The 27,824-nt window shown below is 41.5% G+C and overlaps 1 pseudogene; it reads left to right on the top strand.

Moving 5' to 3' along the window:
• The window catches only part of LOC111980748 (phospholipid-transporting ATPase ABCA1-like), a 134,562-nt pseudogene that overhangs the window by 45,416 nt on the left and 61,322 nt on the right, over window positions 1-27,824 (top strand).

Below are 27,824 nucleotides of genomic sequence, written 5' to 3'. Positions count from 1 at the left end.
CCTTCAATCCCACGACTAGTTCACGGAAGAGGGGAAGGACTGCGGGAGAAGGGAGACAGTCAATGAATTCGCAGTGTGGGTGTGAGTGTGTGTGTATGTTTGTTAAAACATGCCTAAGTGATCTGCGATGTGCAGGTGTGTGTGCCATGCATCATGGACCTTCCGATGGATCATGAAGAAAGTGGTTGAAAGCCTGCAGTACAACCAGTGCCATCTAGCTTAATAGTTTCTAATAATTCTTCAGAGAGAAAAAAGCAAAATCCTGCAAGTGTGATGTCCTGGGATCTGCAGTTGTGCCAGGTCCACAATTAAGCTCCACTGCATTCATTTCTCAGTGCCATTAATTGTTTTATATCTGATGAGTGTAAATTACCCAACAACCCTCTCCTCTTGTTGCCAAAACCAGGCCCTGCTGGATAACCCTGTTTTTGTAGCCTGCTCAACCAACGGCTCAAAGGGCACAAGATGGACGGCAAGAAACTGCTCGCCAACGTCTGTACACAGGGGCCCCTGAGGGTCGGCCCCACGGGCATGCCGCCGAATGACTGGCGCAACGTGCTTCAACGCCACCAAGCCAAATCCTGGACCTCCTGAAGAAGTTCATTGGGGTATGTTTTTTATTCATTATTTTGCTTCACATTGTTCAAAAAAGTGGATTTGATACCTTTCCCCCCACTTACAAAATACACTGACCATTTCTGTAATGTGTGGTCTATGATCCTAGCTCCTGATTTGGGCTACACTTTCAAACTGTGTACTTCTTCACAGTAATGTTTAATTTGACTGGGTGAATACGAAGCAAGGTTGCCAATTGGTTCAGTATTCACAAAAGTCCATATCAATTGACCCTTGACAACATTTCAGGAAAAAACCGGCTTTACAATGTGTAGCCATTACTGCTGTGGTAATAAAAAAAGAAAAGCATCGTTATAATGCACTCCAAGACACACATTATCTGCTACCGTTAAACCAGCAGAAAACAAAAAACCGCGCACATCTCTACACCATGGGGAACGTGGCAGGCAGTTGGGCGGACATTGACATATGATCTTGTGAGTTGGTTGCAGCGATACACTACTTCTCGCTGCTATGTGGCTCCCCCACGAGTAGACTACAGACATATCTCAAATACCCTTATCCTCTTCCTTATTGCTGAATACCTGGGAGATGACATCGTAGCCTCCTTGGGGGTCGTAGCACATGTGACAATGAATTCCAAAGTAATGCCAATCCATTTTGGTCCTGATGGCTTCCATAATTTCCAAAATGGATGCCAGGGATGAAGATGTTTACTCGCATGTTCATTTACCTTGTTCCCCTGTCACATAGACTCAATGCATGCTGGGCGTAGACGGGGACGAGACATTTTAAATGTGCTCTTCTCTCTCTTTCGTTCTTTTCTTTGTTCTCTTTCTTTCTGTTCTTTTCTTTCTTTCTTTCTTTTCTTTCTTTTTCTTTCTTTCTTTCTTGCTTTCTTTCTTATCTTTCTTTCTTTCTCTCTCTATTCAAGGGTCCTTTTATTGGCATGGGAACATTATGTTTTACATGGCAAAGGCAAGTGAAATAGATAATAAACAAAAGTGAAAAAAACAATCAGTAATTTAAAAGTAAAAACATTACACGCAAAAACATTTCCAAAAGGAAGAAAGACATTTCAATGTCATTATTACTGTCTATATTCAGTGTTGTAAAGATGGTGCAACTAGTATAAAAGTACAAGAAGGGATTTTGGCAATGGTGTTTGTTTCGCCAATTGGTTGCTCTTTTCTTTGCGGGGCAACAGGTCACAAATCTTGCTGCTGTGATTGCACATGTATTTCACCCAATAGTCATGGGGTTGATTTGTTTTCCAAATTATTTGTGGCGGTCTGTGTAATCTGAAGGAAATAATGTTGTCTTAATAATATGTCATACAGTTGCAGCGAGAGTTAGGACAGTTATTAGCTTAGTTTCCATTTTCGTGGGCAGTGTGACACAAACAGGGAGATTAAAAGATTCTCTCCTCTCGTTCTTCTCTCTCTCTCCTCAGTTCTTCCTCTCATCTCCCTCTCTCTCGTTGCTTTCCGTTCTCTCTCTTCTCTTCTCGTTCTTCCTCTCTCTCTCTTCTTCCTCTGCTTCTCTTCCTCTATCCTCTTCTCTGCTCTCGTTCTTCCTCTCTCTCTCCGTCTTCCTCTCTCTTCTTCCGTTCTTCTCTCTCTCTCTTCTTCCGTGTCTTCCTCCCTGCTCTCTCTCTCGTTCTTCCTCTCTCTTTCTCTCTTCTTCCTTCTCTCGTCTCTCCTCGTTCCTCTCTCTCTCTCTCGTCTCTCTCTCTCTCTCTCGTTCTTCCCTCTTCCTCTCTATCTTCTCTCCTCTTCTTCGCGTCTCCTCTGTCTCTCCGCGCTCGTTTCATCTCACTCTCCCATTTGGCACCAAACACAGAATGTTTGAGAATTTCTCTCGTGCTTTAAAAAATGTTATCAGTGTAATTAATCAGAGATACATGTAGGTCAATACATGTCAGTTGAGGAAACATGCAAGATGAACTTTAAAAATCAAATTTTTTTCCTTTCAGGTCCTTGTACGCCTAATAAGTCATATACTAGTAATTACAACATTGGTGCGTCTTTTAACATTTGTTGAATAGTTTTTAGCACTTTTGAAAAACGAAACATCAAAGATTGGATCCACCACTTAAAATCACAAGATGGATTAAATACTATTTAATTGTCAGGTTTAATAAATTAAACAACAAGGCAGGCTAATCATTGATGAGTAGTCGACCAGCGATACGTTGGGTGTCAAGATTGTTGGACTGGGTGCCTACAAAGCTAGCTTCTCTAAAGTGAGCCATAGATGAATTTAACTGAGATAGATAAACTTGATTATAACTCTTGTGTTATCACCAAGGAAGCAGGCAGCTATCCTACCCAGCAAAAATTATTCGGTGGCATCTGGGGGGAAGAACACACACACACCAGTATAAAGTATAACACCATGAATTATCATATGCAATGAGGGCCAATGAAGAGCGAGGCTCATCTCATCGACAGTCTGTCAGTTAGCAGCACTCGGCGTGGCTCTACACTCCCTAACACATCACTGTATTTGCTGCTTACCTCCCTTACCCAGATGGTCCTTCCAATATCTGGGAAGTGGTTTCTAACACCCCAATATGCACCCTTTCCCATTTATAGGTCATACTTTTGACCCCAAGCCATTAAGGTGCCTTGCGGGACGCATCCTGTTAAAGTCTAGATGTAGGGCGGGCGAGTAGATCTGTGTGCGTGTAGCACTGTCAGTCGAGGTTAGTTCCGACTCTAAGTCTGATACGAATGTCCAAACATCAGAATGGGCAAGCGAGCTCAGGTCTTGGGGGACCAGATCGATTGTCAAGTGTTGATGCCGCTGTCTTAACATACTTCCTTGTTTCTACGTGAATAGGATGGAATAGTGGGAAGTTGACACTAGGTCTAGACGGTGATCTTGGATCAGATTAGCATTTATTCCCCGGCTTTAAACGGTTTAAAAGTTAGGATTGCAGCAGGTTTTAAGCTGATCCCGAGGTCTGTACCTCAGGGAACTTCACCACTTAGCTAATTAGAATTTGGATGGGTCGACTTTAGGACAGTGGGCTTGTGTCTGGACACATGTAATAGCCTGTTTAGCCTGTTTCGCTCACTGGCCACTACAGATTAAAACTGGTTTGTCTAATGCACATGTTGGTGTTTACTCACCTGAGTGTTTATTTGTGTTAGATGTATGTAACATCAGCAAATAGGGAAGTTATAGTAGTGACAGAGTTTAAAGAGATATGCTCATATGTAGCTAGTATAAGCAAGTAACTGTGATCTTGCCCATGGATGTCATGGATAACCGATTTCATGGCCATGCCGCCTTTTACATTTTCAGCTAACTTGGTATGATTGTCGATGATGCTTATGTATTCCACTTCTACCCAGTGTCATAGTAACATCGATACGGTTATCTGCTACGACATGATACTCGAATTGAAACCTATACCTTTCATGGAGGGTAGCTACAAACCTAGCCTATGAATGACAGTTTACAACGTAGGTTCATACTGGTCGAAAGAAAAATTTGATGACAGACAAAACATTTGATGAACAGACAGTCCATGTTGACAGTCCATGTCTCACTGTCTGGGGATGAGAACCAATAGCCTCCCAGGTTTTGTATTGAAGTCAGTGGTCCAAAGAGGAGACGGAAGCTCTGTCCTCCAGCTACACCGCGGGACTCTAACCCGGAAAGCTTACAAGAAATTCCGCTATTGCCCTGCGACGGAAACCATCAAACAGGCAAAGCGTCAATACAGGGCTAAGATTGAATCATACTACACCGGCTCCGGATGCTCGTCAGATGTGGCAGGGCTTGTCAAACTATTACAGACTACAAAGGGAAGCACAGCCGCACGAGCTGCCCAGTAAACGAGCCACCAGACGAGCTAAATCACTTCTATGCTCGCTTCGAGCAAACAAAACACTGACATGCATGAGTGTCATCAGGCATGTTCATTCCGGACAACTGTGTGATCACGCTCTCCGTAGCCGACGTGAAGTAAGACCTGTTAAATGCAGTCAACATACACAAGGCTGCGGGGGGTGCCAGGGATCGTGTAATTTACCAGGACGTGTGCTCGGCATTGTACTGACCAAACTGGCAGCTGTCTTTCACTGACATTTTCAAACTATGTCCCTGATGGAGTCTGTAATACCAACATTGCTTCAAGCAGAGCCACCATTAGTCCCTGTTTGCCCAAGGAACACAAAGGCAACCTGCCTAAATGTACTACAGAACCCGTAGCACTCACGTTCCGTAGCCATGAAGTGCTTTGAAAGGCTGGTAATGTTCTCACATAACACCATTATCCCAAACCCTAGACCCACTCCAATTTGCATACCACCCAAACGGATCCACAGATGACGCAATCTCTATTCACGTCCACACTGCCCTTTCCCACCTGGACAAAAGGGAACACCTATGTGAGGAAGCTAATTCATTGACTACAGCTCAGCATTCAACACCATAGTACCTCAAAGCCTCATCACTAAGCTAAGGAACCTGGGACTAAACACCTCCCTCTGCAACTGGATCCTGGACTTCTGACGGGTCGCCCCCAGGTGGTGAGGGTAGGTAGCAACACATCTGCCACAACTGATCCTCAACACTGGAGCTCCCCAGGGGTGCGTTGGCTCAGTCCCCTCCTTGTACTCCTGTTCACCCACGACTTGCATGGCCCCAGGCACGACTCCAACACCATCATTAAGTTTGCAGATGAAACGCAGTGGTAGGCCTGATCACCGACAACGACGAAAACAGCCTATAGAGAGGAGGTCAGAGACCTAGCCGGTGGTGCCAGAATAACACCTATCCCTCAATGTAACCCAAGACTAAGGAGATGTTGTGGACTACAGAAAAGGAGCACGAGCACGTCCCCATTCTCATCGATGGGGCTGTAGTGGAGCAGGTTGAGAGCTTCAAATTCCTTGTTGTTCACATCAAACAACAACTAGAAGGTCACAAACACACCAAGACCTATATCACTTCAGAGGGTAGTGCGTACGGCCTAATACATCACTGGGCAAAGCTGCCTGCCATCCCAGGACCTCTACACCAGACCGGGTCAGAGGAAGGCCCTAAAAATTGTCAAAAGACCCCAGCCACACCAGTCATAGACTGTTCTCTCTACTACCGCATGGCAAGCGGTACCAGAGTGCCAAGTCTAGGACAAAAACGCTTCTCAACAGTTTTTACCCCCAAGCCATAAGACTRCTGAACAGGTAACCAATGGTTACCCGGACTATTTACATTGTGTGCCCCCCCCAACCCCTCTTTTACGCTGCTGCTACTCTCTGTTTATCTTATATGCATAGTCACTTTAACAATACATCCATGTACATACTACCTCAATTGGCCCGACCAACCAGTGCTCCCACACATTGGCTAACTGGGCTATCTGCATTGTGTCCAACCTCCCGCCAASCCCTCCTTTTACACTACTGCTACTCTCTGTTCATCATATATGCATAGTCACTTTAACCATACCTACATGTACATACTACCTCAATAAGCCTGACTAACCYGTGTCTATATATAGCCTTGCTACTCTTATTTTCAAATGTATTTTTACTGTTGTTTTATTTCTTTACTTACGTACACACACACACACACCTTTTTTTCGCACTATTGGTTAGAGCCTGTAAGTAAGCATTTCACTGTAAGGTCTACACCTGTTGTATTCGGCGCACGTGACAAATAAACTTTGATTTGATTTGGTGCTACCCTACAGAGTGCTGTTGAGGCTACTGAGACCTTCATTGCAAAACAGTGTTGTTTTTTTGCCCCCTTTTCTCCCCAATTTTGTGGTATCCAATTGGTAGTTACAGTCTTATCCCATTGCCGCAACTCCCATACGGACTCGGGAGAGGTGAAGGTCAAGAGCCGTGCGTCCTCCGAAACACAACCCAGCCAAGCCGCACTGCTTCTTGACACAATGCGCGCTTAACCCAGAAGCCAGTCGCACCAATGTGTCGGAGGAAAACACTGTGCACCTGGCGACTGTGTCAGCGTGCATTGCGCACAGCTAGTGCGAGATGGGACAAGAACATCCCTCCCGGCCAAACCCTCCCCTAACCCAGACGATGCTGGGCCAATTGTGCGCTGCCCCATGGGTCTCCCACTCGTGGCCCGGCTGCGACAGAGCCTGGACTCGAACCAGTATCTCTAGTGGCACAGCTAGCACCGRGATGCAGTGCCTTAGACCACTGTGCCACTCGGGAGGCAAAKCAGTGTGTTTTAATCAATTATTTGGTGACATGGAAATATATTTAGTATAGTTTTATCTAAAAAGGAAACTTTTTTCAATGTTTTAACATTTTTATTTTTATGAAATTCACTGAGGAGGATGGTCCTCCKCTTGCTCTTCTGAGGAGRCTGCAAGTATGTAAACTGGCTCATGGTTAATACATTTCAGGTATGCCACAATAGATAGCCCTTTATAATGCATTGTGAGTAGACAAATGCATTAAACAAKTGTAAACTTTCCCTACATTCAGGACAAACTGCCCAAGAATCATATAATGTACTCTATAACTAACAGCCAAAAATGTGACATGCTGAATTTGGCCGTTCTGTTAACTCAATAAAAACATGTACATCGTATGCTGTCTGTGAATATAATATAGCATCGTATAGGACCTTCTTTACTGAGAGAAAGTGTCACAAGGGTGGAGGAGATGTGTGTGTGGACAGCTGTCAAGACAGACTCACTCCCCGGATGGCTATAGCTCATTAAAGAAGGACATGGTGAGTTCCAGCTAACTACCAAGCCTGTACCTCATGAGTATGTCTCAGCCGTAGCCCAAAACATATCCCTTGCCACCTCCTCATCATTTGTAACTCCGCTGTTGTCCAGTGTATTGTTTTCCGTGTCAGTACCAAAACATGTTTTTTCTCAGGCAGGTCTTATAGTTTCTGCCCATCGCTTATTTTTGGAGAGTGGTATTGTAGATAGGCTACACTATAAATGTTGGTGAAAAAATTGTGAGGAGCATTTATGCCAATATGATACGATCATGTTTAAATCTAAATCTTACTGTCTGTGTAGGATAAACAACACTGTGTATGATAGTGCAGAAGAGCCAACCTGAGTTGATGTGCACTGAGGCTTGAACTTGAGATCTACACACTCAAATCAGGTGTACAATAAGTTAGCAGTCTACCCTGAGAGCATTGATCAGAATTACAAATCATGTCATTTTAAACATTARGTACAACAATCTACCCAAGGTACTCTGATGTTGGATGTGGTTGAGTATTGTTGCTCTGAAAGCAGATACATGTTGGTGAGTTGAAGTGAGGTGAGTGTCGATTGCAGTGTTGGGGAAGCTACTCTGAAATMATAGTTTACCAAACTACCAWTTACGTCACAGAAGTTAAGCTACTCTTAATAAAAAATAATAGTCTACTTAACTAAAGCTAAACAAGATACTGAAAATGATCATATCTGAATCTGAAATGTCAGACTGCAAATTGCAAGAACACATCACACTGGAGTCAGATCTTAAACAGGAGTCAGATGTCAGATGTTAACAGAAGTCAGATGTTAACAGAAGTCAGATGTTAACAGGAGTCAGATGTTAACAGGAGTCAGATGTCAGATGTTAACAGAAGTCAGATGTTAACAGAAGTCAGATGTTAACAGGAGTCAGATGTCAGATGTTAACAGAAGTCAGATGTTAACAGGAGGCAGATGTTAACAGGAGGCAGATGTTAACAGGAGGCAGATGTTAACAGGAGGCAGATGTTAACAGGAYYCAGATGTCAGATGTTAACAGGAGTTAGATGTTAACAGGAGTCCGATGTAAACAGGAGGCAGATGTCAGATGTTAGATGTTAACAAGAGTCAGATGTTAACAGGAGTCAGATGTTAACAGGAGTCAGATGTTAACAGGAGTCAGATGCCAGATGTTAACAGAAGTCAGATGTTAACAGAATGTGTAATTTATCCTATTAAACACAAAAAACATGTTTCAAGTGAGAAATAGGTCTGATACCGAAAAAGAAAGGMAATTCTTGCCTACTTCACCCGTATTTTATTTTATATTAGGAAAAGAAAATTGTGTGTAGTTCCAGTAGTTAGCTAGACTGCTATATGGCAAAAAAAAACGTTTTTAACTACTGAAAACACTACCAAGATATTKATTTAGTTCAACTACCACCAAGCTACTATAAAATGTAGTTGAATTACTAGTTGAATTACAAATAGTTCACTACTCCCCAACAGCAGTCGATTTGAGATTCCTTTCTAAAGGTAATGGGACTCCATTGAGTGCAAAGAAGTTTCATCATGTRTTTGACATCACAACTGGCATCAATAGCCTTGAAGACTCCAGCTTTCAGTGTTGTTGGAAAGATGGTAGTTGCRGAGAGTGGGTATAGTGGTTTTGGACATTCTGTGTAATATCTACGAAATACGCAGGGCTGGAATGGCCAAGGTGCATAAAGATGGCTGGTGGATAAAGATGCCTGTTTGTTCAGTTCGCTGTTTCTTACATTTGCTTTCCGTTACTCTTTTTTTGTATCGGCATTAGCACAGTATACATGATCACCACCTCCCCAAAAAATACAAAAAATACATGATCCCAATTCTAGCTCCAAGATGGCGGGAATTAGAAAAACGAAAAAGTAGATTGTGCTGATTTACTGGCACATTGAAKAATGTTGCSTGCTGTAGTTTAAGAACAAGGGTGAGCTCTAAAAACAATCACGTGATATCTGAATTCCTCCATCTRTATYCACCTTCGCCATTGGGTGGGAACTTTTAAGAAATGGMGTTTCCAAATTGAAATTCCCAGTATCCTGATATATATATAAAAAAAGCATCTCTCATCTATCATCTTATATTAACATCATATTCTTGTTTTAGTAAGACCCTTAGCAGTTTGTAAAGAATTACACTTATTTTCTCTCTTTCTTGATGTAACTTGTCTTTTCATGTTACAGTGCTTGAACCTGGATAAGTTTGAGGCTGCCGACAGTGAGAGACATCTCATGACTAGAGCCTTGGAGCTTCTAGAGAGCAATAGGTACTGGGCTGGAATCGTTTTCGAAGACCTCAACCCTGCCGCAAGCCACCCCCCTCCTTACGTCAAGTARAAGATCCGCATGGACATTGATAAGGGGGAGCGTACGAATAAGATCAAAGAAAGGTAGGCCCAGTGCACAGCCTCTCCGCCCTCACCATGTTTTAGTGCTAATGAGAAAACATTGGACAACATGGCCCGTATTCATAAAGCGTCTTAGAGGAGTGCTGATCTAGGATCAGGTCCCCCCTGTCCATGGAATGTAATTCAATAGGATCTAAAGGCTAAATTGATGCTACACTCTTAGAAAAAAAGATGCTATCTAGAACCTAAAAGGGTTCTTCAGCTGTCCCCATGGGATAACCCTTTGAATAACCCTTGTTATTCAAAGTAGAACCCTTTTGGGTTTCATATAAAACCCTTTCCACAGAGGATTCTACATGGAACCCAAAATGGTTATAACTGGGGGGGAAACTTTTTTTTACCTAGAACGAAAACGGGTTCTCCTATGGGGACAGCTGAATAACCCTTTTGGAACCCTTTTTTCTAAGAGTGTAGAGCAGCGCTCCTACTCTGAGACACATTTTGAATACAGGCCCTGATGTTGCTGAGACACATTATGAATACAGGCCCTGATGGTCCTGAGACACATTTTGAATACAGGCCCTGATGTTGCTGAGACACATTATGAATACAGGCCCTGATGGTGTGAGACACATTATGAATACAGGTCCTGATGTTGCTGAGACACATTATGAATACAGGCCCTGATGGTCCTGAGACATTATGAATACAGGCCCTGATGGTGTGAGACACATTATGAATAAGGCCCTGATGTTGCTAAAACACATTATGAATACAGGCTGTGATGTTGCTGAGACACATTATGGATACAGGCCCTGATGTGCTAAAAACATTATGAATACAGGCTGTGATGTTGCTGAGACACTTATGGATACAGGCCCTGATGTTGCTAAAACACATTATGAATCAGGCTGTGATGTTGCTGAGACACATTATGGATACAGGCCCTGATGTTGCTAAAAAACATTATGAATACAGGCTGTGATGTTGCTGAGACACATTATGGATACAGGCCCTGATGTTGCTAAAAACATTATGAATACAGGCTGTGATTGTTGCTGACAACATTATGAATACAGGCCCTGATGTTGCTAAACAATTATGAATACAGGCTGTGATGTTGCTGAGACACATTATGGATACAGGCCCTGATGTGTGCTAAAAACATTATGAATACAGGCCCTGATGGTGCTGGACACATTATGAATACAGGCTGTGATGTTGCTGAGACACATTATGGATACAGGCCCTCATGTTGCTTAGCCAGTTTTTTGTTTTTTTGGCTTCAGATACGACAATTGTAGTCGTATCTGAAGCGAAACAGGCATTTTATTGCATACTTTCTGTCCTATGTCTCAGGCGATTTATAATAAGCATGCAGTGCCAAAAACATTATGATTCCATGTTACTCATGGGACAAATGTCATGACTCATGACATAAATATTGGTGTAACGTTTGGCTATTGCGTCCATGATGTTTTCAAACCCAGCTTTCTCTTAGGCTGCATTTACACGGAAACCCAATTCTGATAATTTTTCCACTAATTGSTCTTTTGACCAATCACATCAGATATTTTCACATCAGCTCTTGTTCAGAGCTGATTTGATTGGTCAAAAATATCAAAATTGTGTTCCCTGTCTAAACAGCCTTAGACAATGACCGTTGTGTGATGTGTGTCCTTTCAATTMAAAGGGGATGGTCTCCTGGGGCCCGTGGCAACTCCTTTAACGACCTGCGCTATATATGGGGAGGCTTCGCCTARCTGCAGGACATGATGGACCATGGCATAATACGGGCGCACACAAACAAATCCCAGCCGCTCGGCGTGTTTGCCCAGCAAATGCCATATCCCTGCTACGTGGACGATGTGTGAGTACAAAAGCTGTTATCTGTCTGTCCCGTGATTATAGAGGGAAGAAGGCATTACCGCAATAAAAATCTACTCACTTGGGGACTTGCCACTCACCGCTACCACAGGCTAGAGTAATGGGCTTATCTGTCACTTAGCCCGCACAAATTTCCCTGTGGAAACTCTTCCAAAGCTATCTCTCATGTTGTCTTCCGTCCCTGGATACTGCTGTCTGCTGCAGCCACAACTCTGGGGGAGAGAGYGAGGAGAGAAGTGTTAATATTCACATTCAAACTTGAAAGTTTGATGCCCTTCGTGAGTTTTTAATTATGAATTGTGTCAAAGCTGGGGGGAAACAAACTTGTTGCAAGATGGAGATACAACAAGACAGAGCCGAAGAAATTTCAGCTATTGATTTAGTCCGACCACATGCAGACCATGTCCTGAACATTGGAGACCTGAATGCTTGATGTATCTTTAAATTATTCAGGCTACATTCTTATGTTCCCTCCCTTTCATTCAATATCACATTTCCTCCTTAAGAAACTACCCAATTCCCTCATGAAACCACACACAAAGTCCATCATATGTAGAGATTGATAGGGACCATTGTATTCTGTGTGAATCAGGTATTCATCAGCGTTACTGTTCTAAAGCACAATGGATAGGTGTATTTCGCCAAGGGAGATAGACTGCACTATAGCGCTCAATCTTAGGCAGTTGAGATTTCCTCAGAGGCAGGGAAATTACTCCAATCTACACGGCTTTATCATTTCCAATAATATACTCAGAGCTCAATGATGTCATCGGGGGACAGATCATTTCTYAGGAGATCAAAGTCCACTAGTGCAACAAAGTAGGTCCCAAATGCCACCCTATTCCCTATATAGTGCACTCCTTTTGACCGGAGACATATGGGCCATTCGCAACAAAGCCACAATGTTTCAGGAGACAGACACATATTTCCCCCGTTGGAAGTCACTGTAATTTAATTTTGAAAATGCTCTATACAACATCAGAGCATATTGCATAACAACCTTCATTGGAATGTACTGTAGCCTTACTATGATACAGACATACAGTATAAGGACCAGGGCTAGAGGGAGTGGTGACAAGAGTCAAGAGGTCAAAAATCGAATCAAATTGTATTTGTCACACGCGACGAATACAACAGCTATAGACCTTACCGTGAAATTCTTACTTACAAGTCCTTAACCAAGAGTGCAGTTCAAGAAATATAGTTGATAAAATATTTACAAAATAAACGAAAGTAAAAAAATATCTAATCAATCAAAAAGTAACACAAGAAATGTATATAACAATAACGAGGCTATATACAGGGGGTACTGGTACTGACTCAATGTGCTGGGTTACAGGATAAACTAGGTGATTTGTAAAGTGACTTTGCACAGATACTAAACAGCGAGTAGCAGGAGTGTAAAACAAGCGGGGTGGGCATTTGATTAGTTGTTCAGCAGTCTTATGGCTTGGGGGTAGAAGCTGTTAAGGAGCCTTTTGGTCCTAGACTTGGCAAAACGATACTGCTTGCTGTGCGGTAGCAGAGAGAACCATCTATGATATGGGTGACTGGAGGCTTTGACAATTTTTTGGGGCTTCCTCTGACACCGCCTGGTATAGAGGTTCTGGATGTCAGGAAGCTTGGCCCCAGTGATGTACTGGTCGTACGCACTACTCTGTGTAGCACCTTACGGTCAGATGCKGAGCAGTTGCCATACCAGCTGCTCTCTACGMTGCAGCTTTTTGAGGATCTGGGGACCCATGCCAAATCTTTTCAGTCTCCTGAGGGGGAATAGGCTTTGTCGTGCCCTCTTCACAACTGTCTTGGTGTGTTTGGGCCATGATAGTMTGTTGGTGATATGGARACCAAGGAACCTGCTCCAGTCCTGTCGATGTTAACTTCTTATGGCTGTAGGGGCAGTATTGAGTAGRGTGGATGAAAGGTGCCCAGAGTAAACGGCCTGCTCCTCAGTCCCAGTTACTAATATATGCATATTATTATTAGTATTGGATAGAAAACACTCTAAAGTTTCTAAAACTGTTTGAATTATGTCTGTGAGATTATCAGAACTCATTATGGCAGGCAAAAAACCTGAGAAGTTCCACTTCCTGTTTGGATTTTTTCTGGGGGTGCCATATTTTCAACCAAGCTCTCATTGAAAATACAGAGAGATATGGATGGGTTTTCACTTCCTACGGCTTCCACTAGATGTCAACAGTCAATAGAACTAAGTCTGATGATCAATGTGAAGGGGTCGAGGAGACAGAAATTAGTAATCACTGCCATGAGGTGACCATGCATTCAACACGCGCGTTCACGTGAGAGGCAGCTCCGTTCCATCTCTCAATTGAAGTCGATTTAATTCTCCGGTTGGACGTTATTCAAGATGTATGTTAACAAATTCTAAAGATTGATTCAGTACATCGTTTGACATGTTTCTACTGACTGTAACGGAATGTTTGGACATTTCGTCACGTTATAGTGGTCGCGCTTTGAGACTTTGGTTAGGGTGTTTGGTAAACAATTCGAAAGAAGCTAATTTGACATAAATAACGGACCTTAACGAACAAATCAAGCATTTATTGTGGACCTGGATTCCTAGGACTGCATTCTGATGAATTCATCAAAGTTAAGGAAACATGGGGCCTCCCGGGTGGCGCAGTGGTCTAGTGCACTGCATCGCAGTGCTAGCTGCGCCACCAGAGTCTCTGGGTTCGCGCCCAGGCTCTGTCGCAGCCGGCCGCGACCGGGAGGTCCGTGGGGCGACGCACAATGGGCTAGCGTCGTCCGGGTTAGGGAGGGTTTGGCCGGTAGGGATATCCTTGTCTCATCGCGCTCCAGCGACTCCTGTGGCGGGCTGGGGGCAGTGTGCGCTAACCAAGGGGGCCAGGTGCACGGTGTTTCCTCCGACACATTGGTGCGGCTGGCTTCCGGGTTGGAGGCGCGCTGTGTTAAACTTCTTGCAACTATAGGGGGTGTGCTGTTCCGCATTAGCATTTTTTGGTCTCCAAATTAAACTGCCTCGTGCTCAATTCTTGATCGTACAATATGCATATTATTGTTATTATTGGATAGAAAACACTTTCTAGTTTCTATACCGTTGGAATTTTGTCTCTGAGTGGTACAGAACTACTCTACAGCACTTTTCCTGACAGGGAGTCAGATTTCAGAAGTTTTGACCCCTGATCTGGGATCGGTTTTAAGGTGCCTGTAGATGCTATGGAGAAACCGACACTGCCTACGTCTTCCTCTGGGTGTCAGTACGTCATCACGCTTTGAATGGATTCGATTGCGCAATCAGAGCCACTATAAAACACGAAACGTGGAAATACCGACCTCTTCCTGCATGCGTCTTGCGCAAGATGGACATCAGACCTGCCTCCTTCCAAATGGTTGTTTAGCCAGTGATATTTCTCCGGTCATGTTTTTAGTCGTTATAGTTGTTGAAAACATCATAATGAAGTTAATTTGAACCGTTTTATAGCAATTTATATCCGTTTAGTGCGATTTTGAGGAATTTCTTTGTCGTGCACTCTGAAACTTTGGGCACGTTTCGGGGTCCCGTTCGATCGTTAGTGGAATATTTCGAAGGACAGAGGACATCTATCGACCAAAGAAGATTAGACCCAAGAAAGGATACATTGCCCAAGAATCTGATGGAAATCACCTCATAGTAAGAAAATATTAATATGATAAATCGTTTGTTCTGTCGAAATATTTTAAACGCATATTACGCCATTTTGTTTGTTATAGCTTCTCTTGGCGAACGCTGTATAAGAAAGTAAGGATAATTTTAGAAATGTAAATCAGCGATTGCATTAAGAACTAATTTGTCTTTCGATTCCTGTCAACCCTGTATTTTTTAGTCAAGTATATGATTTAGCTTCGATTAAACTAGATCACTCTGAAAGATGACGTCCGACATTTTGAGGCTTGATTTCACTATTTTCATTGTGTAACCACGGTTTTGTATGGCTAAATATGCACATTTTCGAACAAACTGTATATGTATGTTGTTAAAATGATGTTACAGGAGTGTCATCGGAAGAATTCTGAGAAGGTTAGTGAAAAAATTCATATATTTTGGCGATGATTACGTTATAGCTCTCTTTGGCTTGAATCGATGCTCTGGTAACGTTTGCACATGTGGTATGCTAACTTATCGATTTATTGTGTTTTCGCTGTAAAACGCTTAGAAAATCTGAAATATTGTCTGGAATCACAAGATCTGGGTTTTCCATTGCTATGCTTTGTCTTATTCTATGAAATGTTTTATGGTAGTAAATTGGTCATAACAGTTGCTCTCTTTAGTTAATTCTAGTCGAGTTGTGATGGGGTGCAATTTGTAAACTGTGATTTCTACCTGAAATATGCACATTTTCTCTAACAAAACCTATCCTATACCATAAATATGTTATCAGACTGTCATCTGATGAGTTTTTTTCTTGGTTAGTGGCTATCAATATCTTAGTTTAGCCGAATTGGTGATAGTCTACTGGTGGAGGAAAAATGGTGGACAAAGAAATTGTGTATTTTGCTAACGTGTTTAGCTAATAGATTTACATATTGTGTCTTCCCTGTAAAACATTTTAAAAAACAGAAATGATGGGTTTATCACAAGATCTGTATCTTTCATCTGGTGTCTTGGACTTGTGATTTAATGATATTTAGATCTACTATCTACTTGTGAAGCTATGCTAGCTATGCTAATCAGTGTGTGGGGGGGTGGGGGTGATCCCGGACCCGGGGTAGAGGCTCATGAAAGGTTAAGAAGCAGTGCGGCTTGGTTGGGTTGTGCTTCGGAGACGCGTGGCTTTCGACCTTCGTCTCTCCCGAGCCCGTACGGGAGTTGTAGCGATGAGACAAGATAGTAATTACTAGCGATTGGATACCACGAAAATTGGGGAGAAATGGGCTAAAATAAAAAAATAAAATAAAATAAAAAATAAAAAGTTAAGGAAACATTTATCATGTATTTTCTGGTTTCTGTTGAGTCCAACATGGTGGCTAATTTGGCTATTCATCTGAGCTCCGTCTCAGATTATTGCATGGTTTATTTTTCCGTAAAGTTTTTTGAAATCTGACACACGCGGTTGCATTAAGGAGAGGTATATTATTAATTCCATGTGTATAACTTGTATTATCATCTATATTTATGATGAGTATTTCTGTTGAAACGATGTAAACACAGATTTTTTGATTATAAATATGAAATTAATCAAACAAAACATGCATGTATTGTGTAACATGAAGTCCTATGATGTCATCTGATGAAAATAATCGAAGGTTAGTGATTAATTTTATCTCTATTCTTGTCACGTTCTGACCATAGTTCTTTTGTGTTTTCTTTGTTTTAAGTGTTGGTCAGGACGTGAGCTGAGTGGGCATTCTATGTTGTGTGTCTAGTTTTCACGTTTCTATGTTTGGCCTGATATGGTTTCATCAGAGGCAGGTGTTAGTCATTGTCTCTGATTGGGAACCATATTTAGGTAGCCTGTTTTTCACTGTTGGTTTGTGGGTGTTTGTTTCCTGTGTCAGTGTTCGTGCCACACGGGACGAACACACTTCAGACGAAGAGGAGGAAATCTGCCGTTACAATTCTCGTTTTTGTGAAAGCTATTTTTAGCTGGAAAAAATGGCTGTGGTTATTGTGGTTTTGTGGTGACCTAACATAATCGTTTGTAGTGCTTTATCTGAAAAGCCTATTTGAAATCGGACACTTTGGTGGGATTAACAACAAGATMACCTTTAAAATGATATAAGACACATGAATGTCTGAGGAATTTTAATTATGAGATTTCTGTTTTTTGAATTTGGCGCCCTGCACTTCGACTGGCTGTTGTCATATCGGTCCCGTTAACGGGACTGCAGCCATAAGAAGTTTTAATGTGGATCTGTTCGCCCCTCCTTTTTCTATAGTCCATGATCAGCTCCTTTGTCTTGCTCACATTGAGAGAGCGGTTGTTGTCCTGGCACCACATTGCCAGGTCTCTGACCTCCTCCCTGTAGGCTGTCCCATCGTTGTCGGTGATCAGGCCTACCACTGTTGTGTCGTCAGAAAACMTAATGATGGTGTTGGAGTCGTTCTTGGCCACGCAGTCGTGGGTGAACAGGGAGTACAGCAAGGGACTAAGCACGCACCCCTGAGGGGTTGGGGATCAGCGTTGCAGATGTGCTGTTGCCTACCCTTACCACCTGGGGGCGGCCCGTCAGGGGTTAAGGATCCAGTTGCAGAGGGAGGTGTTTAGTCCCAGGGTCCTTAGCTTAATGATGAGCTTTGTGGGCACTATGGTGTTGAACGCTGAGCTTTAGTCATTGAACAGAATTCTCACATAGGTGTTCCTTTTGTCCAGGTGGGAAAGAGCAGGGTGGAGTGCGATTGAGATTGCGTCATCTGTGTATCTGTTGCGGTGGTATGCGAATTGGAGTGGGTCTAGGGTTTCTGGCATGATGGTGTTGATGTGAGCCATGACCAGCCTTTCAAAGTACTTCATGGCTACCGACGTGAGTGCTACGGTGCGGTAATCATTTAGGCAGGTTACCTTCGCTTTCTTGGGCACAGGAACTATGTTGGTCTGTTTGAAATGTGTAGGTGTTACAGACTCGGCCAGGGAGAGGTTGAAAATGTCAGTGAAGACACTTGCCAGTTGGTCTGCGCATGCTTTGAGTGCACGTCCTGGTAATCCGTCTGGCCCCGCGGCTTGGTAAATGTTGACCTGTTTAAAGTCTTGCTCACATCGGCTACGGAAAGCARGAGTATGGTACGGTTGTATATCAGACCTGGGTACCAAGTAGTATTCGCTTTCTGTTAAATACTTTATCTGTGCTTTATCGACCTTGCCTGATGTAAAGCAACCCCTGGATTAGTCGCAAAAGTCCCAACCCTTCCCACCTGGCACTCCAGGCAGGCTCAATCAAGCTCAAAGTATTCATACCCAATCCTTTTTGAACCCAGGTCTGGTTAGAAATGTGGTGTTCTTTTTAATTATGGAGAGTTACTCCATGTGGTTGCCTTGGAAACATAAAGACAACATCAGTGCTAGTCTTTCTGCACATTGGCATAGTTGGTAATGTCTTTATTGATTTGGCATCAACATCTGGACTAGCAATTGGATCTTCATGAAAAACATGTATTTTCTTAGCCGATAATCAGCTTGTTTCATTGTATAGCTCTTGACAGGTAGCACAAACCACATAACATTCTGTTAAATCTTCCACAAATTAAATATAGAGCCTACTAAGCCTATACTATGAACAAGGTATTATATAGCTAACACGATCAAAMAAAATAGAACATGTATTAGTTATTTGCAGTTGTTGTGCACATTATAAAAAAGGAGAGGAGCTTCCTTTATCCTGTGATGATTATTGGAGAGAGGGCGACTCACATACAGTATCCATTGTGCTTTGCTGTAGGCCTGTATTTTTAAGAAGTGTCCCCTCACGGCACAGTGAAATGCATCCATTTCCTGTTCATTATTTTCCAGCGAGTGTTGCAAACGAGCTCAAATGAGACAATCAAAGCACTTATATCCTAATGCCTGTGTTCCCTCTCCGTGAAACATAGGACTAATAATCACTGAAAATGAATGGGGCRCATAAAACACTGCAATACCCCCCGGTCCCTCCGCCATTTACTCTTTCGCTTGCTTAGCCATTTGGGCATTTCCGTAAATTATTAACCCTTGAAAACTGTTATTTCATTCATGAATAATTGAGAGAGGAATTGCAGAAAAAGGGAAGATGCAGGGAAGCATGACAGACAGGACCTTTCAGGGTAATTATTGTGATCTGGAAATGGGGAAAAGTGGGAAGAGCTGCATTGTGCATCCAGATGTTCCTGTTTGTAATCTGCTGTAAACACTTTTTAGTTTAGAAAAATACCAAAAAGCCTAATCTGACTTTAAAATGTAATTTAAAAAGCTGACAATTCTCCAATAATTTTTAGACAACTCATTAACAATTTAATGGTGTGCACTTCACCTAGGCAGAGCGAAGCAAATACAATATATGGATTAATGTTATAAATTATATATGTCTGAAGTTCAATGTAACCAATGTAGTTTCTCATAGCTGTATGTAAAGTCCTTTATCAAAGCTTTATTTTGTGTAATGCCCTTTAAATTGATAATAACACACTTTCACTTTACCTGCATATTTTAGATACAAATAGCAGCCCAAAAATGCTTTTATGAACAGTACTTGCAATATTTKTTTGATTTATAATGTATTGTTCCATTTGCCATATTATAAAAGACCAGCCTTGCACTTTCCTTTTAACATCAAGCTTGGCACTTCAATCATTGCAACTCTTTCTCGTGGATACTCTTATTCAGGAAATAATATATTCCCACTGGGCACACCACGTCAATGGACAATTGGGTAATATTTGGTTGAGACGTTGATCAATAACATTGCAATCTTTATTCACCCACACAAAGACAGCTAAATGACCTATGCGTTATCACTATGCCTTCAGCCATCTAAAAGCAGAATCAACATGAGGACTTAATCCTGTGGTTGAAATGTCACCCTCCAAACAACAGTCTACGTTAATTAAACGTTTTTTCCCCCCGCAAATTCAGTGTATTTCAAACCTAAATTCCTCTTCACAAAACGTTGACAAATTATGTTGAAACGCCATTGATTCAACCAGTTTGTGCAGAGTGAGTTTTCTTTCTCTTACGGGTTCCTATAATATATTATCTGACAGGGGATGACCTATTGACCCTGTGAGARCCATGGATACCACTATGTTTCCAGGTTTACCCTCTCCCCTTCCTCATTGTCTCTCTCTCCCACTTCAGTACCTATTTACAGTACAAGGTAAACTGATACAGAACTGTTAGTCCTTCAACAAGAGCGGGCCCTTTTACATTTTGAATTGGAGATAAACAAACTGTATTAGCTCAATGCTTTTGCCGCATTCACACGCCAACCATGAGATGAAGGCTGAGGATAAGAACTCGTGCTGCTCGGTCTTTAGGGGCGAGATAAGACTTACAAAATGGCAGTTCGAATCAGAGAATCTGTTTGTAACTCAATCCTGTTCCATATCAATAGTTGTATAACAATGCCAACTTGATAGTATTGTATCAGAACTTGATTACAATAACATGTACTTTCGTTGGTATCGCACAGGACAGGTTCCCATGAGGCTTTTGAAATTAGTGTATACAAAACAGGCATAGGAAATGAGTATTGTGACTCCATGCAAACATGAAAATGTATGTATTATCTGCAATACAAGTGACAGATCAACATCAATGATACTGCCCTTTTGTGCCTACATGCAAAATAACAACAACAAAAAACATTTCGTTTTAAATAGAAGATACTTTGGATAAATGTCTGAGAATCACCACCATAAATGTTTGCAGCGGCAGTCTAAATTATCTCGGAAACGTTCCCACTAATTTTGGGAAGATTTTACCACCACCAACCTAGTAAATTTGCTAGAAATATGGTAAGGACATATTTAACATAATTACTCAATTCTCTGGGGCTTCTCTGCTCCCCATATCACTTGATTTACTAAAACCCCAAGTCTCTCGACTCTCCTTAAATTAGGTCACGGCTGCGATGTAACTCGAGCCCTGTAACATGCACCTAGTAGGACTTGTATTACTTAAGCACCCTCGAATCGATCAGCAATGTATTATTCAGGAGCATCTGGTGGTAAGGTTGTCAATGTCAAACGTGGTATGCATGACTGATCTACTCTAGAGTGACTAGTCTGTGACGAGTCGACAAGGAGTTAATGGTCGCAGGCTGGCTGCCATTAAAGGGGCAATCTGGGATGGGTACATCCATTTTTGGATGTTTCAATTCCAGATTGTCCCATTAAAGAAATGTTACGATAGAATCAGGACTATGTAATAAAATTATTACTATTCAATKTGATGCAACTGTTAGCTGAGGCAAGATTACATTGTATGAAATCTTTTAGTTTTTAAAAAACTTACTTCAAGCTCGTAAGCAGACCTGACAAAGTGTTGACATTAATATTTTAATTCCACACACATTTCAAGCTCCGTCCATGTTGAATTCTGAGTTCAAATTGGTGTCGTTGCATCTTGTCGATTACAAAGCTTCCTGTGAAAGTGATATATTCCACGAGAGAACAGGCAGTGACCTCAAAGACCYGGCTCTCCCGTTCAAGCACTCGCATTACTGCATTTTCTCTCAGTCCCATTGGGCACAACAGCTGTCTCTACATTGGGAGGTAGAGGACATGGTACACCATAACTCAATTGGCCTTTAACAAATTTCAAAATCCATTTAACAAATCACTCACTCAAAAGTTTGCCGAGAAATTAGCACAATGTAAATGCCCTGGAAATGTACTTTGATTAACTAGTTATGTTCAGTGGCTTGAAAGTGGGATATCGTTATGCCTATTATGGCATAGTCCCTTTGTCCTGTCTGCCTAACAGTGATAAAATGCTACTTCATTGGCATTCTAAGGATTGTATTRATGGTCGGTAAGCATTATTGATATGTGAAATCTACACATTTTCAAATGCTCAGTTCATTTGATATATCTTCTTCACTGTCTGATAGAGAAACAGAAGCACTATTACATTGGTGGCGTACAATATATTGACATGGCATTTTGGTGGCATTATGAAGGTTGTTTAATATCGTCTTATTGTATTGTAACATCAAATGATCCATCATCCTGAGCATGACGGACGGTTCTAACTGGTTGGATAGAGGTGATGCTCAAGGTTTATGACGTTTAGCCCAATGTAAAATATATAGCTGYACCTATAAACGCGTTGGACCCTTGATTAAAAAAAACCTAGAGTGTGTCTATCCTAATGGATCATCCATTGGGACAATGACATTTACTGCATAGACACAACTTATTTTCGCTCTCCTTCTTCTAAGGGGCAAAGGTCAGTTCAACAGATGAAAAAGGAGGAGTGTTCAGACAAAGTGTTATCCAAAACTGTGTTGAATTTATTAAAATGACTAAAGAGGACATTTTAACAATATGATAATGGTTGCCAAGGCTCCCTGTTCAGTACATTGTCATGCTTAACTATGAAAGTAAGACGAGCTAAACAATGTGTGAAATACTAGAACATTAAATCAAGCTGATTTCTAGATACGCACGGATTTGAAGACAAAGGACGAGATTGCGCTAGAAGATTGATTTTGTWTTTGTTAATGGTGCAAAATGCCCCGTTCAACCCATCTCTGAAACCCTGATTGTGAGAGTTCTGTCTTTACATAAGGAGTGGGGCTTATACAACAGATTATCAATAAATAATGCATTAGCTCCCATCTGGCTGCATRGCCTTCCCTTATCAAAGCCTGGGCTTGTCGATATTCCCAGCTTCGCTGTTTCCTGACCTCTTCGATTGCCTCCCTTGCCTTCCCTTTGCACCCACCAGCTTCATCCAGAGCATTGGAAACATGCTTCCCATGTTCCTAGTGCTGCCGTTCATGTACACCGTCTGCATGACCATCAAGGGCCTCATCCTGGAGAAGGCTCAAGGTGTAAACGCATTGTTGGTGTAAACGCATTACAGGAAATATACACTACCGGTCAAAAGTTTTAGAACACCTACTCATTCAAGGGTTTTTCTTAATTTTGACAGTTTTCTACATTGCAGAATAATAGTGAAGACATCAACACTATGAAATAACACATATGGAATCATGTAGTAACCAAAAAAGTGTTAAACKAATAAAAATATATTTTATATTTGAGATTCTTCAAATAGCCACCCTTTTCCTTGATGACAGCTTTGCACACTCTTGGCATTCTCTCAACCAGCTTCATGAGGTAGTCACCTGGAATGCATTTCAATTAAKYGGTGTGCCTTCTTAAAAGTTAATTTGTGGAATTTATATTCTTCTAAATGCATTTGAGCCAATCAGTTGTGTTGTGACAAGGTAGGGGGTATACAGAAGATAGCCCTATTTGGTAAAAGACCAAGTCCATATTATGGCAAGGACAGGTCAAATAAGCAAATCTCAAATCTCAAATATATTTTGTTTTGTTTTGMTTACTACATMATTCCATATGTGTTATTTCATAGTTTTGATGTCTTCACTATTATTCTACAATGTAGAAAAAAGTACAAATAAAGAAACCCTTGAATGAGTAGGTTTTCTTTTGACTGGTAGTGTATAGTAATGTAATTTGTTTAAGGAGAAGTACACATTACAGGAACAGAGCCATTTAAATATATAATAACGCAATATTGTTTAAAGAGAAGTACAGAGAAAACAAATATTATTTTAAAGAGGTGCACAATAGTTTGTTTATACTAGATCTTAAAGATACTTGATTTGTAAAGTGGTTGTGTTTTGTTCTTTGGAACTCTTGCTCCTGTTAATTGCGGGACAACTAATACCAAGAACAAATCGAACCAGGCATGACGTTGATTATCTCAATTTCCACTATCATGCTAATTTATTGAGAATGGCACTAAAATTGTAATTTCCCTCCAATAAAGTCAAGTTTGGATGTGTGTAKAACCTTCCATAGTCTGCGTTGTTTTAATATTATATGCCCATGGMGAGAAATGATGGTGCTTGTAAATGTATTTAAAACAAGTTTTTGTTTTGTTAAAATTTGATTCAAATAATTTGTTCTCTTTTTAGGCCTCATCAATAATGAATTTAATATTGCTTATTGACAATGTTTGGCATGTCCATGCCCAGCCATAATGCAATTTACAGTAAGCCTAGCCTCTATATCAGTGTGAATGCTATTGAAACCATGAAATTACTTATAGCAATGTGGACTGCAAATGGGTTCAAATTAACGTAATTAGCAAAGATATATCTACATTTTGTTATTTTGTTTCTGTAAGCCATTTAACAAACTAACATTGGAATTGGAGTTGATTCCAAGCAATTAAATAAAATACGGTAAATACACAACTTGAAGTAACSACATATTTCGCCACGGAGCATGTTCTGATTAGCCAGTAAGAGGCCAAMKKMKGYCCCACCCACAGCTTTTTCATTCATCAAAACCCAGGCTTTCGTGCTAACGACAGCAAGTGGGACYATAATTGTGATTGTGAAAATAGAAKAAATATTTCTGACACCCCTGAACCTARAGCGCTACTGACCTGCATTTAGGCTTAGATTTACCATTGCGTTAGGCTGTTGCTCTGTGGCTTAAATGCACTTTACATCACTCTTCTGTGTCATCGAACTTGCCGGGTGCAATTTAATGGCGTATCTGTTCAATTGATCCCCTGTCTGTGGACTAATGTGCGTCTAAGCTAAATTGTAGAATATTTATCCCAATGAGGCGGGCATTTTGTTTGCTCATCATCACCACACATTTTTTTTGCATCGTTATCTGCCTCTTAAAGGTATGGTGTCCTTTTCAGCCTCCTAATTCATATTCACGGTTACATGACAAAGACAAGGATTATTCTTAATTTAGATCAGCTAATCAATTTTTTGCAGTTTAATTGGAAAATTCTCATAGTAAATAAAACAGCTCTGGGCAAAATGTAATTTCGCCGTCACCCTAATGTGTTTTCCAGCCAACATCAATTTGTAACATTAATAACAATAAATTGAGTTAGTTGGGTGCCTTGGAGGAACAACTGGGCATGATGTGTATTCAAATCATAGAGCCCTATTCTAAATGTCATGGCCATTTGCAGCATGTTAGTATAACAGGGAATTAGAAGGCAATTATTTGACTGCTGTGTCTGGATTAGGTGTGACTGCCATAAGATTTGTCATCCACACCTGAGTCCCCATGTTCTTTTCCACTTGCCATTTCACTCCAGGCGGATGTCAAAACACTAATGTCCCTCCTATCTAGACTGATTAATTGGAGTTTATTAATATTGTTGGCCCAAATACTGTGGCRCTTGTCTGCTTCCCACTCAAGGAAACAGTAGAGTATAGGGGGCATGTTGATCACCACTAAAGTCATACAGTAAATCACGATTGGTGTATCCCTAATGGAAATACTGTATGACTTTAGTGGTGATCAACATGCCCCRTATACTCTACATTTAATATGTCCTCATAATGTCCCCTCCCCATTTTAGCGTCTGTGAACAAAATTCACATTTTCTTTGAGTGTACCTCTCTGTGGTTGCTAAAGATCCCATGGCACMTATTGTAAGAGTAGAGGTGTTAACCCTGGTGTCCTGGCTAAATTCCAAATCTGGCTCAAATCATAATTTGAACATCTTGGCCATGTTCTGTTATAATCTCCACCAGGAACAGCCAGAAGAGGACTGGCCACCCTTCATAGCCTGGTTCCTCTAGGTTTCTTCCAAGGTTCCGGCCTTTCTAGGGAGTTTTCCTAGCCACCGTGCTTCTACACCTGCATTGCTTGCTGTTTGGGGTTTTAGGCTGGGTTTCTCTACAGCACTTTGTGACACCAGCTGATGTAAGAAGGGCTTTATAAATCAATTTGATTGATTGATTGATCATGGCCACCTTATTATCCCCAATAATTACAATTGTCTCATTCACTCCCACTCCTCTCCCCTGTAACTATTCCCAAGGTCGTTGATATTGTTGTGACGTGACTCTCATTAATGTGATGACTGTTATTTATCGAATAATTACCTACTATGTTTAATTGTTACTAGATTAAATTAATAATGTAACAATTAACTCATTAGGATTTTGGGGCACCACGGGAGAAGTTGTTTAACTTTTTAGGGATAGGGGGCAGCATAGGGGGCAGCATAGCGTGCCCAAATTGAACTGTCTCCTACTCTGTCCCAGATGCTAATATATGCATATTATTTRCCCTCTTTTGTGGGTAAGAGGGTTTGGTAGTTGTCAGCTATTTACCAAGCTGATGTGAGGCCTTTGATCCTCACCCATGACAGTCATGACAATGTAAATAAGAATGTGTTTTCAGTCAACTTACCTGGTAAAATAAGGGTTAAAAAAAGTATTTATTAATAACTGCTGCCAAGGTAACAAAGTTACTTTGCAGAAAATGAATGAGATCAAAAAGATGGAAATCCATATCTCAGGTCACTTGAATTCTATCCCCACCATGCAGGAACACAGCCCCCATTGATACGACAAATKAAGTAAATTTGCTGTAAATCTAAATGTATCTATCAAGTTTGTTGCTWGAAATCAAGTTACCACTGTAGGTACATCATACACTCATTGGGATTTTGCCACAACCATAGCTCAACCATAGCTAGTAGAAAATGTCAATCATCATCCGGATGTGACTGGGCCGTGTACCCTCTGCCCCCTCCTTCTTCCTCTCCCATCTGACCCCTCCCCCTATTAGGTTCCTCCGCTCGCTGGCACGCTCTCTGCCCCTGTACATGACCCTGGCCTGGATCTACTCGGTGGCAATGATCGTGAAGGGCATCGTTATGGAGAAGGAGGCGCGTCTGAAGGAGACCGTGAGGATGATGGGGCTGAGGAGCTCCACCTACTGGCTGAGCTGGGCCGTGTCCAGCATGCTGCCGCTGGCTGTCAGTGCGCTCCTCCTCACCCTCATCCTCAAGGTGAMTCACCACTAATTCCAGACCTTTCACCAGTTCTTGGAGGGTTGTGGGCATCAACTGTGGGCTTAGGCTGTCAATGACTTGATGAGAGGAYAGTGATACTTGTATTGTAATAAGCATGTAATAAGCCTGTAATAAACTATAATTAGAAGTCATACCAAACAGCAGACCTGGGCCTAGTGTTGTAACATTTTAGATACATTTGGGTGAGGCTGTTAGCTTGCATACCACTGCTTGTAGTAAAACAAGTGCTGTAGCATTACTCCTAATGACAGTATTCAGTGGGTTTGGGTTTGTTCAATCAAAATGGTAGCGAGGAGGCGAGTTTAATCAAAGACTTGAGTTGCCCTGGAGCACAAACCTCCAAGACTGGGAAAGGATTTCCTTGTAATGCTGATAAGCAGAGTTARGCCACTATAGGGGTTATATTACAACTAACCATAGACTAACAAATAAAGGCTCACTCCTACAGAAAAACAACAAAACGGCAGCTCCACCAATTGGATTGCTGTTGAGATGGGGCAGGGGTGTAAGCACTTGCATAGACAGATTTATGGATGCAAGGACTGACCATCCTTTACGTCAACATGATGGTAAATCATATTTTGAAGCTGTGTTAGAAGTACAATAAGTGATATATTTTTAGTAGTAGTCTTGATAAGACACTATCAACACCTGGTGAGTAGCTCTGCCTACAGCTTGTCAAATCATTAACAATGAGTCATTTTAATCAAAAGCTTTATTTCTGTGCTTCTTTGTGCTGTCTTCACAAATAATAAGTTAATCACCACAATCAGTCGCAATC

Source organism: Salvelinus sp. IW2-2015, linkage group LG3 (genome assembly GCF_002910315.2).
Source record: "Salvelinus sp. IW2-2015 linkage group LG3, ASM291031v2, whole genome shotgun sequence".
Lineage (NCBI taxonomy): Eukaryota > Metazoa > Chordata > Actinopteri > Salmoniformes > Salmonidae > Salvelinus > Salvelinus sp. IW2-2015.
This window is presented reverse-complemented; position numbering and strand designations above follow the sequence as displayed.